Source organism: Chelonoidis abingdonii, chromosome 3 (genome assembly GCF_003597395.2).
Source record: "Chelonoidis abingdonii isolate Lonesome George chromosome 3, CheloAbing_2.0, whole genome shotgun sequence".
Classification (NCBI taxonomy): Eukaryota; Metazoa; Chordata; order Testudines; family Testudinidae; genus Chelonoidis; species Chelonoidis abingdonii.
Window position 1 is genome coordinate 93,100,546 of NC_133771.1, and position 15,741 is coordinate 93,116,286.

Below are 15,741 nucleotides of genomic sequence, written 5' to 3' on the forward strand. Positions count from 1 at the left end.
AGAGCATCGGCTAGTCTCTGGGAGACGGCGCCGCTTACTCTGATTGCGTCCGGTGAAATGATCAGACTGTCAGTAGCCCACATGGAAAGGAAAGGGGGAGGGAAGATGGGTTCACATGCTCCTAGACCCAGGTAGCTTCCTTGCCGGACAATGCCAGGCCGAGTCAGCCCACTGTGGGTAGGATCTTCTAAAGATCCGCTAGTTACTGGGCTTGCGTTAGAGTAGTCCTGGTCACGAGCTTTTGCTTCACAGGGTACTCTGGCCATCTTCCAGTAACATTCACACACACACACACACACACACACACACACACAGTCACGCAAGTCAAAATCCCGACATAGCCATCAGGGCAGAAAAGAGGATCCGGCCAGCCACGGCCAGATCAAACCTACAGACCGACAGGAACTGGTCTGAGGCCTACCGAGCCATACCCAGTGACTCTCCCCAGGGAACAACCAGGTCCAGGTGAACAGAACTGGACCAACCCAGGTCCCGGGGAACAGGACCGGATCGAAGGGTGTCAGGCCTGTCTGATGAATTAAAAGTTCAGATCCAGCTCATGACTCACCCAAACCCGGAGCCTACATGTGATTGGAAGTCCTAGGCAGCTAGCTTCAACACATCCTATGCCAGGATCTGCAGGATTAAATATTTATTAGCTTTGGCTGCTTCTGCCTTATCTTTGCGAAGAAAATGTCTTTTGCCTTGTTCCAGGAGATTGCCTAGTGTGGACTCGTAGTTTGTCCTGGGATCAGTTTTCATTTGATCAAATGTAGCCTTTTCCACAACAATGTCCAGCTCTTTTTCATTTAGCTGCTTTCCTAAGAATTTGCAGATTTCCAGCACAGCGCCTCTGAGATCCTGAAATGAACATTATTTCAAAGTAACAGTTTCCTGAATTAGAAAAATAAAAGAACTAAATAAATAAATGATAGTGAAAGATAATGGGATACTTAAATAAAGGGAAACTGAGCACAGGGATATAGCATTAAAGAATAAAGGTGACTTCTTATTTGGGACCTTAAGTCTTACTACACTACTTCATAAGCTAGGTTTAAATTCACTGTAAGAGGCTATAGCTGCATTAAAAACTGACGGGTGAGTAGCAAGTTAAGCCACTGCAAATTCCTTCATCATTAGCCAACTCATCCTCATGGCCTAATCAGGAGAGAGAGGCTCATTTCTGTGACTGTGATTACAATTGCTAGCACCATTTAAGACAAAGGTTGTCATAATTTTCTGGCTAACTGTATTTTGGTCTGTCTGTGGCAACCTATTTTGGAAGCAGAAGGACCCCTGTTGTGTCCTTTTCTGGAGTCCACAATTCAAGAAGGATGTTGATAAACTGAAGAGGGTTCAGTGAATAGTCACAAGAATGATTAAAGCATTAGAAAACATGCCTTACAGTGACAGACTCAAAGAGCTCAGTGTATCAATGGCTATTAATCAGGATGGGCAGGGATGGTGTCTGAAGCCTCTGTTTGCCAGAAGCTGGGAATGGATCACTTGATGATTACCTGTTCTGTTCATTTCCTCTGGGACAGCTGGCATTCACCACTGTCGGAAGACAGGACACTGGGCTAGATGGACCTTTGGTCTGACCCAGTATGGCTGTTCTTATGTTCTTATTTAATTTAACAAAGAGAACATTAAGAAGTTACTTGATTACAGTCTATAATTACCTACATGGGGAACAAATATTTATTAATGGGCTCCTCAGTCTAGCAAAGAAAAATATAACACAATCCAAGGGCTGGAAGTTGAAGCTAAACAAATTCAGCCTGGAAATAAGGCTTACATTTTTAACAGTGAGGGTAATTAACCGTTGGAACAATATGCCAGGGGATCATGGTGTATACTCCATCACTGTCAATTTTTAAATCAAGATTCAGAGGGGTAGCCGTGTTAGTATGGATCTGTAAAAGCAGCAAAGAATCCTGTGGCACCTTATAGACTAACAGACGTTTTGGACCATGAGCTTCTATGGGTGAATACCCACTTCGTCGGATGCATGCTCATGCTTCAAAACGTCTGTTAGTCTATAAGGTGCCACAGGATTCTTTGCTGCTTTTATAAATCAAGATAGGATATTTTGCTAAAAGATCTGCTCTAGAAATTATTTTGGGGAAGTTCTGCGGTCAGTGTTATACAGGAGGTCAGACAAGATGATCACAATGGTCCCTTCTGGCGTTGGAATCTATGAATATATATATCAGGAGTTGGACCTCTTAATGGGAAAGGTCTTTCCTCGCTTTGTTAATGAGCCTTTCTGCTAGTATCAACATGCTTCCTGCTGAAGTGAGCTAAGAGGATGCTGCTGCATCGCTACCTATTTAGCTAAGAGGTGCACTCAGATACTCCAGAGCTCGTTTAAAAAGTGTGACTAAAATCAGTTTAAAATGGATTTAGCTGAACCAGAACAAACCATGTATGGACACTGAAAGTAGTCTAAACCTGACTTCTGCTAAGCTAGGTGAAGTTGTTAAGGAGTCAAAAGCTAGCTGAGCTGGTAGAAAAGTGAAAAACTAGTTTCTAAAAACAATTGGAATTTTAAAGAGTTCTGTACTTTTCAAAGATTTCACATAGGTATCTTTAGTGAAAACATCAAAACAGTTATTAAAATATATTTACTAAAAACCTGGTTTTGAATAAAAAGAGAATTGTGGGCAGCGTAAAACTATGTTGGGTACATAAAATCTGGGGAATACATGGGTAACCAAACAATTAGTAAGCCAAAATGTAAAATTTCAACAACAAATAAATAAATTAATGGTACAGCAACTATTCAGTTCCACAGGATGAAGAACAGCAGTAAAGGTAAACTTCCAGTTAACACATTGGGCAGGGGACCTGGTAACATGGGTGGGAAATGGTTTCAAAAAACTAACATGGGAAAAAATGTGTGTAGGTATTCAAAACGCTCAGTAATGTTAATAAATATTATAAAAAAGCTTGGTTAAAACAATGGCCTTCAGTATTAAATCAAAAGGCTAGCCCATATTTATCCACAATTGCAAAAACATACCCATCTACCTAAAAAAACATCTCCCACTGTAAAAAAAAGTTCTTGAGTAATTGTTCCTATAATACCATGGAAAGAAAATGCAAATAAGGCGGTCCCCTTAACCCCTATGGAAGTAACTAGAAAAGGAGGAGCGCATTGGGAGCCACTAGGAAAAAGGCCGGGGGGAAGGTGGAATGGGGTAATTTAAACTGTCATCACATTAAGCAGTTGTATATAAAATATTATATATGCCCCCCTCTAACTATGAAGAAGCAAAATAAATGGCCTATTGCAAAGAGGGGGCATTTAAGGGTAATGTATATCGGGTACGATGTATTCTGTTGGGAATGTATGCCATCCTGTAATATAACAGTAGAAGGCAAAATCCTTTCAGTATATAATCAAATTAAAACTTCTATACGCTGCCACCTAAACTATGGTGCACCAATGAATCAGTAAACGTACATCGTTGTAAACAATCAAATCAGCACCTACTACCCCATGCTGTACCAAGTAGTTAAATTGGTTTAAACGATAGGAAATTTCACTGTAAATATTCAACAAACACACAATATAAACATAAGTACAGAAAAATTATAAAAGCAATGTGCTATAAGTGCCAACAGTTGGACACACTTACAATACACACTACAAAATGGCACTGACAAAATTTTAACTCTATCAAAAAAGAAAAAGCAGTGTTTTTGGTGGTGGCCAAAATGTTAGACCATACTGCAGTGGTCAGAACTTTCAATGTTGCTGTAAATTATCATAGCAGCTGGTGTATTGTTAACTGTATTTGTGTGTGTTGCATATAAAAACAATCAAGGGGGATACAACCCCCTAGCAAACAGCCACTTATTATAACCTATAAGTAATGTAGTAAACCCTCCCCCTCAGTGTACTAAACAGCCCGAACCCAACCTAAAAGTCTAAAACGCTAACTAAAATAGGTGTGATATAGCTGTACAAAAAATGGTGCAGAACATGGTACTGCATAAGGGGCAGTAAAACAAAGAAAGCATCAACACCTTCCATCTTAATGCCTGGCCCTATCAAAAAGTGTGTCGCCATATGTTCTGTGCTTTTCCAGAAATACCTGGGCAGAAAAATCCCAAAAGAAAAAAAGGAGTGGAGTGTTAGGATATAGATATTCAAGCCTGTCTGTAAAGGCCTATACTTTAAGAATTAAGGTATATGTTTATCATCAGCTAGTTATAGAAGTATAAAAGAATCTGTGTAAGGGCCTTCTCTCACTGTGACAGTCTGAGGCCCTGTTCTTAGGCCAATGCCTTTGGCTAAGAGGCAGCCATAAGCTGGAAAGTGTGTGGTCACATCCTCACATTCCAAATTAGTCGTACTGAAATAAGGCAATCTGGGGCTGTTAGGAAGGTGATCCAATCCATCACCCCCAAAGAAAGGAAAGAACCTAGAAAATGTAAAAGAAATTTTAGTTAGATTTCTGTCTGGTAAGAACTCACTTATCAATAAACACATCTGGAAAACCCTTATGTCTGTACAGATGTGATTGTAAAATCCTCACTTCTGTATTGTTTTGTCATTATAGTTCCCACTTTGCTATGTTTATTTGCATGGTCTCTATCTGGTTCTGTGATTGTTTCTGTCTGCTGTATAATTAATTTTGCTGGTGTAAACTAAAGTGGTGGGATGTAATTGGTTAGCTAATCATGTTAAAGTATGTTAGGATTGGTTAGGTAAAATTTAGTAGATTGGTTAAGGTATAGCTAAGAACATTACTATATAAATTAGGGGCAAACAGGAAGTAAATTGGGATTTGAAAAAAAAGGAAAAAGGAACTTGGATTTAAGTTTGCTGGAAGTTCCCCCCAATAAACATCAAATTGTTTGCACCTTTGAACTTCGGATATTGTTGCTCTCTGTTCATGCAAGAAGGACCAGGGAAGTGGGAGAGTAAAGGAATAAGCTCTCTAACAGTTATTGATATATTTTATTTACTAAAAACCTAGTTTTGAATAGACAGTGCAATAAAATATCATTTTTCACAAAAAATTACAAGGAGATCTTCAGTTCTAAAAGCAGTTTGAGAAGTTCTAAAATGTAACAAAACTTCTCCTTTCCCTTTAGGATGCCTCGTGGGATGAGTTGTGTAGCTGCCATCCTGCTATTCAGGAAAAGAAATGAAGTAAAGCAAGATTATCATCTTTTCTAACTGTACTCACATCAAGCAGATATTCTTCACTAGGAAGCAAATGGCACCTTTTGTGACTAAGTGAATTAGGCTCCTATGTGCTATTGAATGTCAATGGGAGTTAAGCAGCTAACTTACTTTGGTGCTTCTGAACATCTCACCCCACAGTTCTGATTCTTCCACCCTTACTCACACTGAGAAGTACTTTTTCAAGAACTCACATTGAAATCAATGAGAGCAATGTTCCTTACTCTGTGAAATCAATGCGACTCTTCACAGAGTAAAGAACAGCTCAGTGTGAGTAAGGGTGGAAAAATTAGACTGAAAAATTGAGGCATTTTATTTACTGTTTTTTTCAGATATAAAGTGATTGACTGGTCTCACCTTCTTCATCTCCTCATAGGTAAGGAAGAGAATATTGAAGTCATCCCTGTGGGTGGACCAGCCTCTGATGTGATCCAGTCAGGAGCCAGCCAGTACTTATTAAGGAGAAAAATGTTAGAAATAAAAGTTAAGGATCTCAAACCGAAAAACCATTCAGTTATTGACATTTTTGCATCCTAATGCTCTCACAAGCACAGTTGCAGAATCAATGGAGCAGACTTCCTTTTTTCAGCTTCTCTTCCCTCTGCTGTTGGGATGGTATTTGGGCTCACAGAGACTTTATTCCAGTTCCTGCTTTTATTCACAGCCTTATCCTGGGTTATCTTTCACTTTAAACATGAGATAAAGGCCAAGCCAAGTCCATCTTCTAATCTAGGGATCTGAGGACAAGTTTTGTTTTTTCCACAAACAGACAGACAGACCATTACGTGATAACTAATTCACATTGTACTGTTACCTCTAGAATCCACTGGCACCATAAAATGGTACTTGCACCCAGCACAACATATTTGCACTTTTATGTCCTGGATTATTTACTTATAGATAATATTTTCCATTGCTTTTGATGGATTAGTGATCACAAACGTAGAATTAAATTGATAGATTAATAGATTCTCTTGTCAGAAGGGACCATTTTTGTCATCTAGTCTGATTTCCTGTATAAGGCAGGCCATAAAACTTCCCTCAAATAACTCCTAAGCATATCTTTTAGAATAACATCCAATCTTGATTTAAAAATTGTCATCGATTGAGAATCTACCATGACCCTTCATAAATTGTTACAGTGGTTAATTACTCTCACAGTTAAACACTTATGCCTTATTTCCAGTCTAAATTTGTCTAGCTTCAACTACCAGCCATTGAATTGTATTATACCTTTCTCTGCTGGATTGTTCCCCATCATAGGTACTGTGACAAAGTTCCTCCTCTACCTTGGTGGGTCCTGCACTTATTGGCAGATTTGCTTGCCTCACAGATTTACCCTGTGGGTCGGAAAACAGCCCAGAGACTTTCCCTTCTGGTAGAAGCCACAGTCGAGGTCAATTCCTCCTGTGTTTGATCAGGCGTTGGGAGGCTTGGTGGGAACCCAAGCCTACCCTCTACTCCGGGTTCCAGTCCAGGGCCCTGTGGACTGCAGCTGTCTTGAGTGCCTCCTGGTACAGCTGCATGACAGCTACAACTCCCTGGGCTACTTCCCCATGGCCTCCTCCCAACACCTTCTTTGTCCTCACCACCAGACCTTCCTTCTGATAACGCTTGTACTTCTCAGTCCTCCAGCACTACACCTACTCACTCTCGGCTTCTTGCACACCTCTTGCTCCCAGTTCCTCGCATGCACTTCCTCTCCTCTGGTTCCCTGGCTTCCCTTTGGCCTGACTGGAGTGAGCCCTTTTATAGCATCAGAGGGGCCTTAATTAGAGTCAGGTGCTTAACAGCCTCACCTGACTCTTAGCAGGTTAATTGGAGTCAGGTGTTCTCATTAGCCTGGAGAAGCCTCTGCTCTGGTCACTCAGGGAATAGAAAACTGCTTATCCAGTGGCCAGTATATCTCCCTTCTACTACTCTGCTGTTCCCAACCGGCCTGGGTCGATCACAGTACTTACAGACTGTAATCAAGTCATCCCTTAAAATTCTCTTTGTTAAAATAAACAGATTGCGCTCTTTGAGTTATTGCTAAAGGGAGCATTTTCTATTCCTTTAATCATTGTCACGGCTCTTCTCTGACCCCTCTCCAATTTCTCTGCATCCTTCTTTAATTTTGGGCACCAGAACTGGACACCAGGGCCAAATATAGGGGCAAAATAATCATGTCAATGTTGATCCTCAGGGTGAAACTAATCTCTTCCATTCCTCTCTGTCATTTGATACTACTTCCAACTACTCGATGGTGTTATGATCAGTTATTCTGACCTCCCTGTGAAGGATTCTTTTTAAGGCCTTTTGGGCACCATCATTTCCTAACCCAGTTGGTTTCAATTTGACAGCTTCATGTGGGACTCTGTGTGTTGGCATCTGAAGTGCATGCCCCATGTATGCCCAATACTTCCTTCTAATTCTAGTGGAAATAAGCTGCTGCCTGGTGATTTCTACGATATATTTATTGATGATGACATCTCTCCATCCAATGTCCAGAATCTTTATAGGCACTTATTTTTGAAGGCATCTAATTTTATGTTTAACATTTTAGTAGATCTTTAGCTATCAAAGCCATATGTTAGCACTGAGACGTTTGAATTGAAAATTCTCAGTTTTGCTTTGGTGCTGTATATCTTTGATGTCCATGTTTTACTGAGTTTAGTGAATGAGGTGGATCCTTTTCTTAACCTTGATGTCACCTTATTCTTGATGTTCCTGATGTCTAGAATAGTACTGCCCAAGTAGATGGATTATTCCAGTTTCTTGATGTTTTTGCTTTCTAATATGAAGTTACTGCTTGACATCTGAGTCTCAGGGTTCTCTGTAACTGATTCTGAGCCCTGTTTGACCGGCAGATTTTGCCAGGTTGTCTTTCTTTCTTTGTGGCTTTTCCAGGGTATTTTCCAGTAGTTTCTCAGTCTAAGCCTTCTAGGCTTTGCCATCTCAGTACCAGTTTTTGTGTTACTAATACACTTCTTCATTATCTTGTCTATGGAAATGCCAAAGAACAGCAAAAATAAAATGCAGCCCTGTTTCACATGTGTCGACAATGAACCACTCTCTTGTCAGGTTGTCCACTCTTGTAGAGCAACCATGGCCGGGATGGTGTTGAAGGGTTTAGTTGGAATTTCACAGGACTGAAGAATATTCCACAATACATGTCTATGCAGGCTGTCAATGATATCAGTGATGAAGGAAACCTGGAATTCAGTGAATTGTGCTAGTTGTCTGACTTAGTTCTTACAAGCACCCTGGTCCCTTCTAGAGACATACACAAAGAACCATGGAATTTGACAGACGGCAAAAGAAAAGAAGAAATCCATTGCATCGGCATCAGTTTGAGATTCAGGTCATCCGTCCAAGGTGCAAGGGCACATCAAGCCCCAGATGACAGGAGCAACCAAAATCTTTGCATTGCCAAACTGAAATTAAAACTGAGAGAGACCAACTTTAAACAGAACGTGGCAAAGAAATCAATAATATAAAACTGAAAACAAAAGTGTTCTCTGAGAAATTCCAGCATGAACTATGGAACAGATCTAGGGTGCAGACAGAGGCAAGTGAGATAGAGATTGGACTTGAAGAAAAATGCACTGTCCTCTGAGACAACATGATTCAAGCTGCAGCAGTCACAGCCTGGTATCAGCACACACAGAGCAAGTATTGGATAAGCCAAGAGACCTTGCATCTCAGTAAGGAAAGGAAAGCACTGAAAGGAAAACTCCTGAATGCTAAGACAAACGAAATATTGGAAAAAGCAAAGGAAAAGTAGAAGAGAGCAGACAAAGCAGTGAAAAGTGTGAATATTTCAAACAAGAAATGGGCCAATAAAAAGCCAAGATGAAAAAAGGCTTACAACTGAGGTGTAACAGAATTATAGATGGGCAGAGCATTTCAGACAAGTCCTCAACAGAGTCAGCCCCAGCTCAACACCAGATATTGATGAAACGTGAACATTATCTACTTGGCATTAACACTGATGCAACAGAGATGTCAGCAATACAGGCTGCAATTAAGAAGCAGAAAAACAACCAAATGGCAGGAGATGATCAAATCACAGCAGAAAAGCTTAAAGAGCTTGACCCCACAATCCCTAATAAAACTGACAGAACTGTTCCAAGTTCTATGGAGAAGAGACCCTTCCTGACAAGTGAAAACATGGAATCGTTGGCAGAGTACCTAAAAAGGGTGATCTCACTGACAGCAATAACTGGAGAGGAGTGACACTACTCTCTGTTGTAAGGAAAATCGTCTGTAGTGTGGTTCTACACAGGACAAAAGAGGCAGGGGATTCAAAGCTTAGGGAAGAAGAGGCTGGATTCAGGCCCAAAAGATCCTATGCAGATGAGAGAGTCACTCTAATTACCATAACAGAAGAATGTGTAGAATTTATTTTACTATGTACTTAAATTTTCAGTGTTCCATAAACTGCCTTAGTGAGAATGTTGCATTGTCAGAGGTATTGAGAGAATTCAGGAACTAGGTAGGTTACAGCTGAGTCTTTTGGCTCTTTGGATGGTATAAATAGTGGTTTTGGATTGCAGGATAGGTGTAACAGTTGTGGAAAACTACTAAACCAGAAAACTACTTCTGTGTGTTCTCTGCATAGCGCTCAACCTTATCTCCTCACCTGTGTTATCTGAGCACCTAAGTGGAGTTGAAATGTATTGAAATCTTCATGGTTAGGTTTCAGAGTGAAGAACCAATTGAGATACACGAGACAACATGCACTTTATTGGTGCAATGCATGTGCTTATGCAGCTCCACGGACTATCTTTGCAGAATATCTCTATTGTGAGCTGTGAATGATACTGCATTCACTGCATCCTTAGACCCCAGATGGTGAGGTGGGGGCCAGGATTTTGACCAGCTCCATCTTCTACATAATTTACCCACTCACTAGTTTATTCAGGCTGTGGTCAGTGAGCAGGGCTTAGCCTTTTAGCAGTAAATGAAACCTTACCTTTCCCAGCTAGAAACCTCTCCAGAAAATTAATATCTGGTATTGTCTCAAGTTTGAGTAAAAGGTTGGAAAAATGAAAATAGGAAACCACAACATCCTTTGGGTTTCTGGCTACATAAATAACCTGCAAGGTAAAAAGAGTGACAGTCTCAGTTATATTAAAGGGACATAATTAACCTAAAAATTGATGGTTTTATAAAATTGCTACTGATGAAAGTAATGCTGAAATCATTATATCTGAAAAGGGTTAGAATAAGTACTTTAGTAAATAGTTTATCCTGATTTAAATGAATGAGATTTTTTGTGTGTCTTTGCCAGCATTTTCTGTACATTCAATGGCCCTATTGCACTTCCTTAATTCTAAAGACCCTCATGCACATGTGTGCTGTATACAAGTGATAGTACCATTGACCTCAATGGGATTACTTACTGTTATAAGGTTAAGAACATGAGTACTTAGAATCAGGTTTTCAAGTTTTTTCTAATTTTTATATGGGTCTTTCACACAGCAAGAGAGGAGCAAAAACATTTAAAAAATCATGGCAAATGTGATAATAAACCGCACAAAAATTAACAGGGAGTGCAGTTGCAGGTGTACTATCTGAAAAGAATTTAAACTTTAATAAATTGATTTGATTTTGAGTTCCTTTTAAATACAAACAGTTAAGTCAGCAACAGATATTTATTTGTGTGTAGTTTGGTATATTGATAAAGTATTTCAGTGAAAAACATATCATTCGACTAGAATCCTAGTAAGCATGAATTTCTTGCTCTTTCAAAAAAAAATTGCAGCTAGAGATATTTTTAGAGAATTGTAATGGATACAGTGTTTAAAAAGTAATGCTAACATGCATTGCTGCACACCTCAATCAATTTCTCCAACAATTTGGAGCTGAGAATTTCAGGAAAACCACACAGACAGCTAATGCATATGGTGGTGCACACTAAGAACAGCCAGCCAGAAGCCATGAAGAGAAAAACTCCCTACATCATCAACATAGTCTTAACATTGTGAAAACTCACATGAACCCTGTAAAATATACAGAAGCAATACAAGATTTTCTAATCTCGTAGATAAAATTGTGCTATGTGCAGCTTAGGAGATGTTGTTGTTCCATTTACTTTTACTGTCCCTGTAACTTTAAGGACTCTTTCTGCGTGGGAAATTGGGTGAGCTATAAAGCAAATGAAGAGGAAGGTTCCTATGGATTGAGAGATTGCACTGATGGAGCTCATGTGGTGCAAACTCTGTACCATGCATCTGCCCATTTTATCATAGGTGTTACTGCAACAGAGATAAGGAAACTGCAAGGGTGACTGTGAAAGGAGTCTCCTGGGAAGTGGGCGCACAGCACATGCCACCTTTCATGAGAGATCCAGGTAGCAATGTAAGAGATTGGCATCGCTCCCACAAGGCAATTCTCACAGGCCAGCACTGCACACCTTCAGTGTGAATAACTAATCCATTTAGATTAGGGAAAGCAAAGGCAGGCCAGCCATCTCCATGAAAGACAGCTCAGTGCGAATCCCTGACCCTGGAGATCCTTCCTCCTGAGCTGCATCTGCCACAGTCCACACCCCTATCTTTAGCAAGAAGTTTCCTGATGTTTAAAGATGCAAGAGACATAAAACATGGATAACATAAGAGCTTACAGTTACATAGCTACATACACCACCACGACAAAAACACTGTAATTTACAATATAACATGCAGACTGCAGTGATCATAACCCATCACTAACACCCCTTTTAGAGGGAGCTGTCATGATGAGGCAGAAGCAGCTCCATTTCTTGGCCCAGAGACCAAGCACAGCAGTTCCATGAAAAATGGGAACTCCCCTGAAACTGGACACTGAAGTCCTGAGGTCTTGATTGAACTTGTTTTCCCCTCTTTGGCTGGGTCTAGGGACATGGAATGGAGGAAGTGAGCCCCATCCCCACGCAGAGGAGATTTGCTTTTGGAAGGGTTGTTGTGGGGAGGACAGACAGTCTGGCCCTGAGGATTTAGACTGATTTATTGGTGAAAGCTACCAGTTTTCCTGGGTAATGTTAATTAAATAGTAAAAATAGTATCACCTACTTTTGCTCTCCTGTTCTTCAGATCTCTTGGAACTAAATAGTACGGCAGGTGAGTAGCAAAGAGACGAAGTGATGGACAAGGACGAGGTTGATGGTCATGATGGACATACTCCATATTACTATGTTATATTCCAGCCATGGGACTCTGTCTATTATTTCCATATTTTCTGTTTCAATCTCGATGGCCTTCATGATAATCAACCATTCAAAATATTTCTGAAGTACCACATAGTCCTGGGCGAGAAGAAACGCCTTATATTGAAACAGCTTTGATTGCTAATACTTTATTTGTAAATGTCATGTAATAATGATGCCATAATCACAATCTCTTTCAAAACTGATGTCTCATTTCACTTATAAATGCAAGTCTAAAATTGCGGGCTCTAACAGGGGAGGTCATTAATAGCAGAGTCGATCCGGGATCAAACACGCATTATATTTTTGTAACATTTTAGTTTTAAAAACCCATAATCTATCTATGTGCTGGTCGAATAATAATTACTTCAGATATTTGTACCTAGAGTATTCAGTTCCCCATGGAAATCGGTGATATATTCATGGGTGACACGAGATTGTCCTCATTTTCAAAATTTTTTAAAACATTATAGACGGTCCTATTACCCCGGCTCGATTTTTTACATTTGCTGTTACTAATTCTACAGACTATTACTAATTACTCTAATTACTACGACTACTTTTCTCCCTCTTATTAGCCTCATGCTGCGCATGACTGGCCCTATCCAAGCACCCTGTTATCTGTTGCTCTGAGAGTTTTTAAGTAACCCTATTCACCTCTGCAGTCGAAGAGCACCAGTGCTACTTCAGGCCTCTTGGAGAGGCCACGTTGATCGTCTTTCTGTGCATGTTACCATGACATCTCCAGCGATACAAGGAATTCTCTATTAAGAAGTTGCCAAGGTTCTTTAGTGTACCAGAATGGTCGTGTCAAAAACTGTGTTACAATGTTTTTAGTATACAATGGGTAAGAGTCCTTCTCTCTGAGTTTTCACAGAGGAGCTGGGTTCTGCTAGATTAAACTTCGCATGCAAAGGTCTCTCAAACCTATATGGCTGGAAGCAGTGCTTTCTTGTTTTAAGAAAATATATCACTGCGACTCTGGAATCAAAAATGTATGATCACCTGCAGTCATGAATTGGCAATTTCAGCTTGAATAGTCGTGACAGGACTAGGGATCAATGAGGATAGTCCTTTATTTTTTTGCAGTAGAGATGGCTGTCTCAGTGCAGTCTGAGGTTTTGTATTCGTGTGAAAATTCATTAGTCTGAGCATTCACACTACCTTCCCTTTCCATGAACTTACTATTTCCAAAATATTGCTGACAAATATTTACACAAAGGTGAATAAAAATAATTTGCTACTACAGAAACAATTACACGTGGTTTATTACAATACATATTTGTGAACAGCTTTTGGCAATATTTGCCCAGTTCAAATATATTTTGCAGATTATAACAAAGAAGCTTACGTCCAAATAAATCTGTTAGTCTTTAGGGTGCAACCAGATTCCTTGTTGGTATTTGTGAATACAGACCTAACATGGCTACCCCCTGATACTTTGCAGATTAACGCTTAGAGGTAACCTTCTGCCATTGCTTAAAACACAGGGATGAAACTTAGATAATGTTTCCAATAAAATGTTGGCAGGTAAAAGATTTTGAACTGCTACCACCAAAATAGGTCATAAAGGTGGTCAATAAGCGGTGGGGTGGTGGGGGTGTGTCAATTAAGGTTTCAGACAAAAGTCAGATATGATTTTCCGAAAGAGAATCAAGCAATCAGTCTTACCTGATTTTGGATAAATAACAACAAATACATCACTGTCTCTGATTTCAAAATCCTCCAGTGAATCTATGTATTCAGGTGTAACAAGGTCTGAAGGAAATAAAATCCTGTATGTTTGAACAAAAATTCTTCTGATGCTCCATTGTTAACTCAGTTTCACTCCTATGTCAAGAATCTGCAGGTTAGAAAACATTATATCATTTTTATTTTGGTGTTATCTATCCTCAGGACAACAATTTTAGTACAATATAAACAAAACAGATCTCCTTTTGATAGGAAAATATATATTAACAAAAACAGCAAACTGAATGACAGTGTAGAAATGGCACTTTTAGGGACTGGCATGAGAACAGAATATCTTTTGCAGTTAAAAGTGCTGTGTAATACATTGTCTTTGAGTTATTTACTTGTACACGTGTCTGGTATTGTCAGGCACCAATATTGCTTTAATGAATTTTCTAACTTCACAGAATCCATGTAAATGGGCACTTAAACTCAGAGCTACTCAAGGAGCTCACCACAAAGTCCAGTGCGTTCCATGAGCTATGACTTAGTCCTTGTGCACAACCAGAGTAATGAGGCTGCATTCCAATTAATTTTGTGGCTGGTATTCTGTTGGCCTCATCATATTATTTCTGATTCTCTCTTTCCTATTTCCATGTTTAATATATTTCTCCCAGTCCCTCTTGTCTAGTAACATAAGTTCAGCAAAATAGGAGGGAGGGAGAGGAGGTTTATTTCCTCTCAAGTTTTCTTTGATAATTTTATTTTTGGCTACTATATTTCATAAAATTCTTAACTTGTAAATCAGTGACATCATGCCACATATGTGCCAGTGGAGCACATTGGATACCAGGCTGGTCTTAGCATGAGGCGAACTGAGGCAGCCAGACTGGGGTAGGGAGTGGGGGTGTCACTAGGACCCAGAGTGTAGAAAATTGTGTCTGCTGCTGGTGCATATGTATTCTCTCTGCTCTAGATGGCACAAAGATGGTGGAGTGCTCTGCTGGAGGAAGGAGGGCACAAGAGACAACAGGCAGGCAGGAGAAAAGATGAGAGGGAATAATGGAAAGCAGCAGGAGCTGCAGGGAGAAAGAGGAGGAGGAGCCTCTTATGTACCTCTCTAGCCCTCTGTGGAGCCTGGACTGATTAACACCAGCTTCTCAGGGAGCTTCCTGTTTCCTGCTGCTTCCTTGAACCCACTTCAGGAGAACAGGCAGTCAACTGAAGCAGTAGGAGCCAGTTAGACGCTTAAGACGCTGATATCTTCCCTCACTCAGGCCCTGCTACCAGCCTGCTTATTTGTCTCCTTCAACTGAGTGTTGAAAGCCACTATAGCTGGCACAGAACAGCAGTCATGAGTGAAAGAAGAAAACGCCCCTCTGGGGCATCATTCAGAAAAAGAAAGAATTGGCACAGAACAGCAGTCATGAGTGAAAGAAGAAAACGCCCCTCTGGGGCAGCATTCAGAAAAAGAAAGCAAGTCCAGGAAGCTTTTCTAAGCAGGAAGGAGCTCTCCTGAGATACATAGACACAAAAGTTCACGGTGAGCCTTCATGCCCCAGTGAGAATGTGAGTGGTGAGGAGATGCCTGATCTTCCAGTTAGTCAGGGTGCAGGTGACCTGGCAGCTACTGCAGCATGCATATCTCCATCTCAAATGAATGTAACCACGCACATTCCTGAAGAAAAGTGTAGATCAG

The 15,741-nt window shown here is 40.3% G+C and overlaps 1 pseudogene; it reads right to left on the minus strand.

Annotated features, from left to right (window-relative positions):
* Positions 1-624: 624 nt before the first annotated feature.
* Positions 625-15,741, minus strand: part of LOC116824389 (amine sulfotransferase-like) — a 25,497-nt pseudogene continuing 10,380 nt past the window's right edge.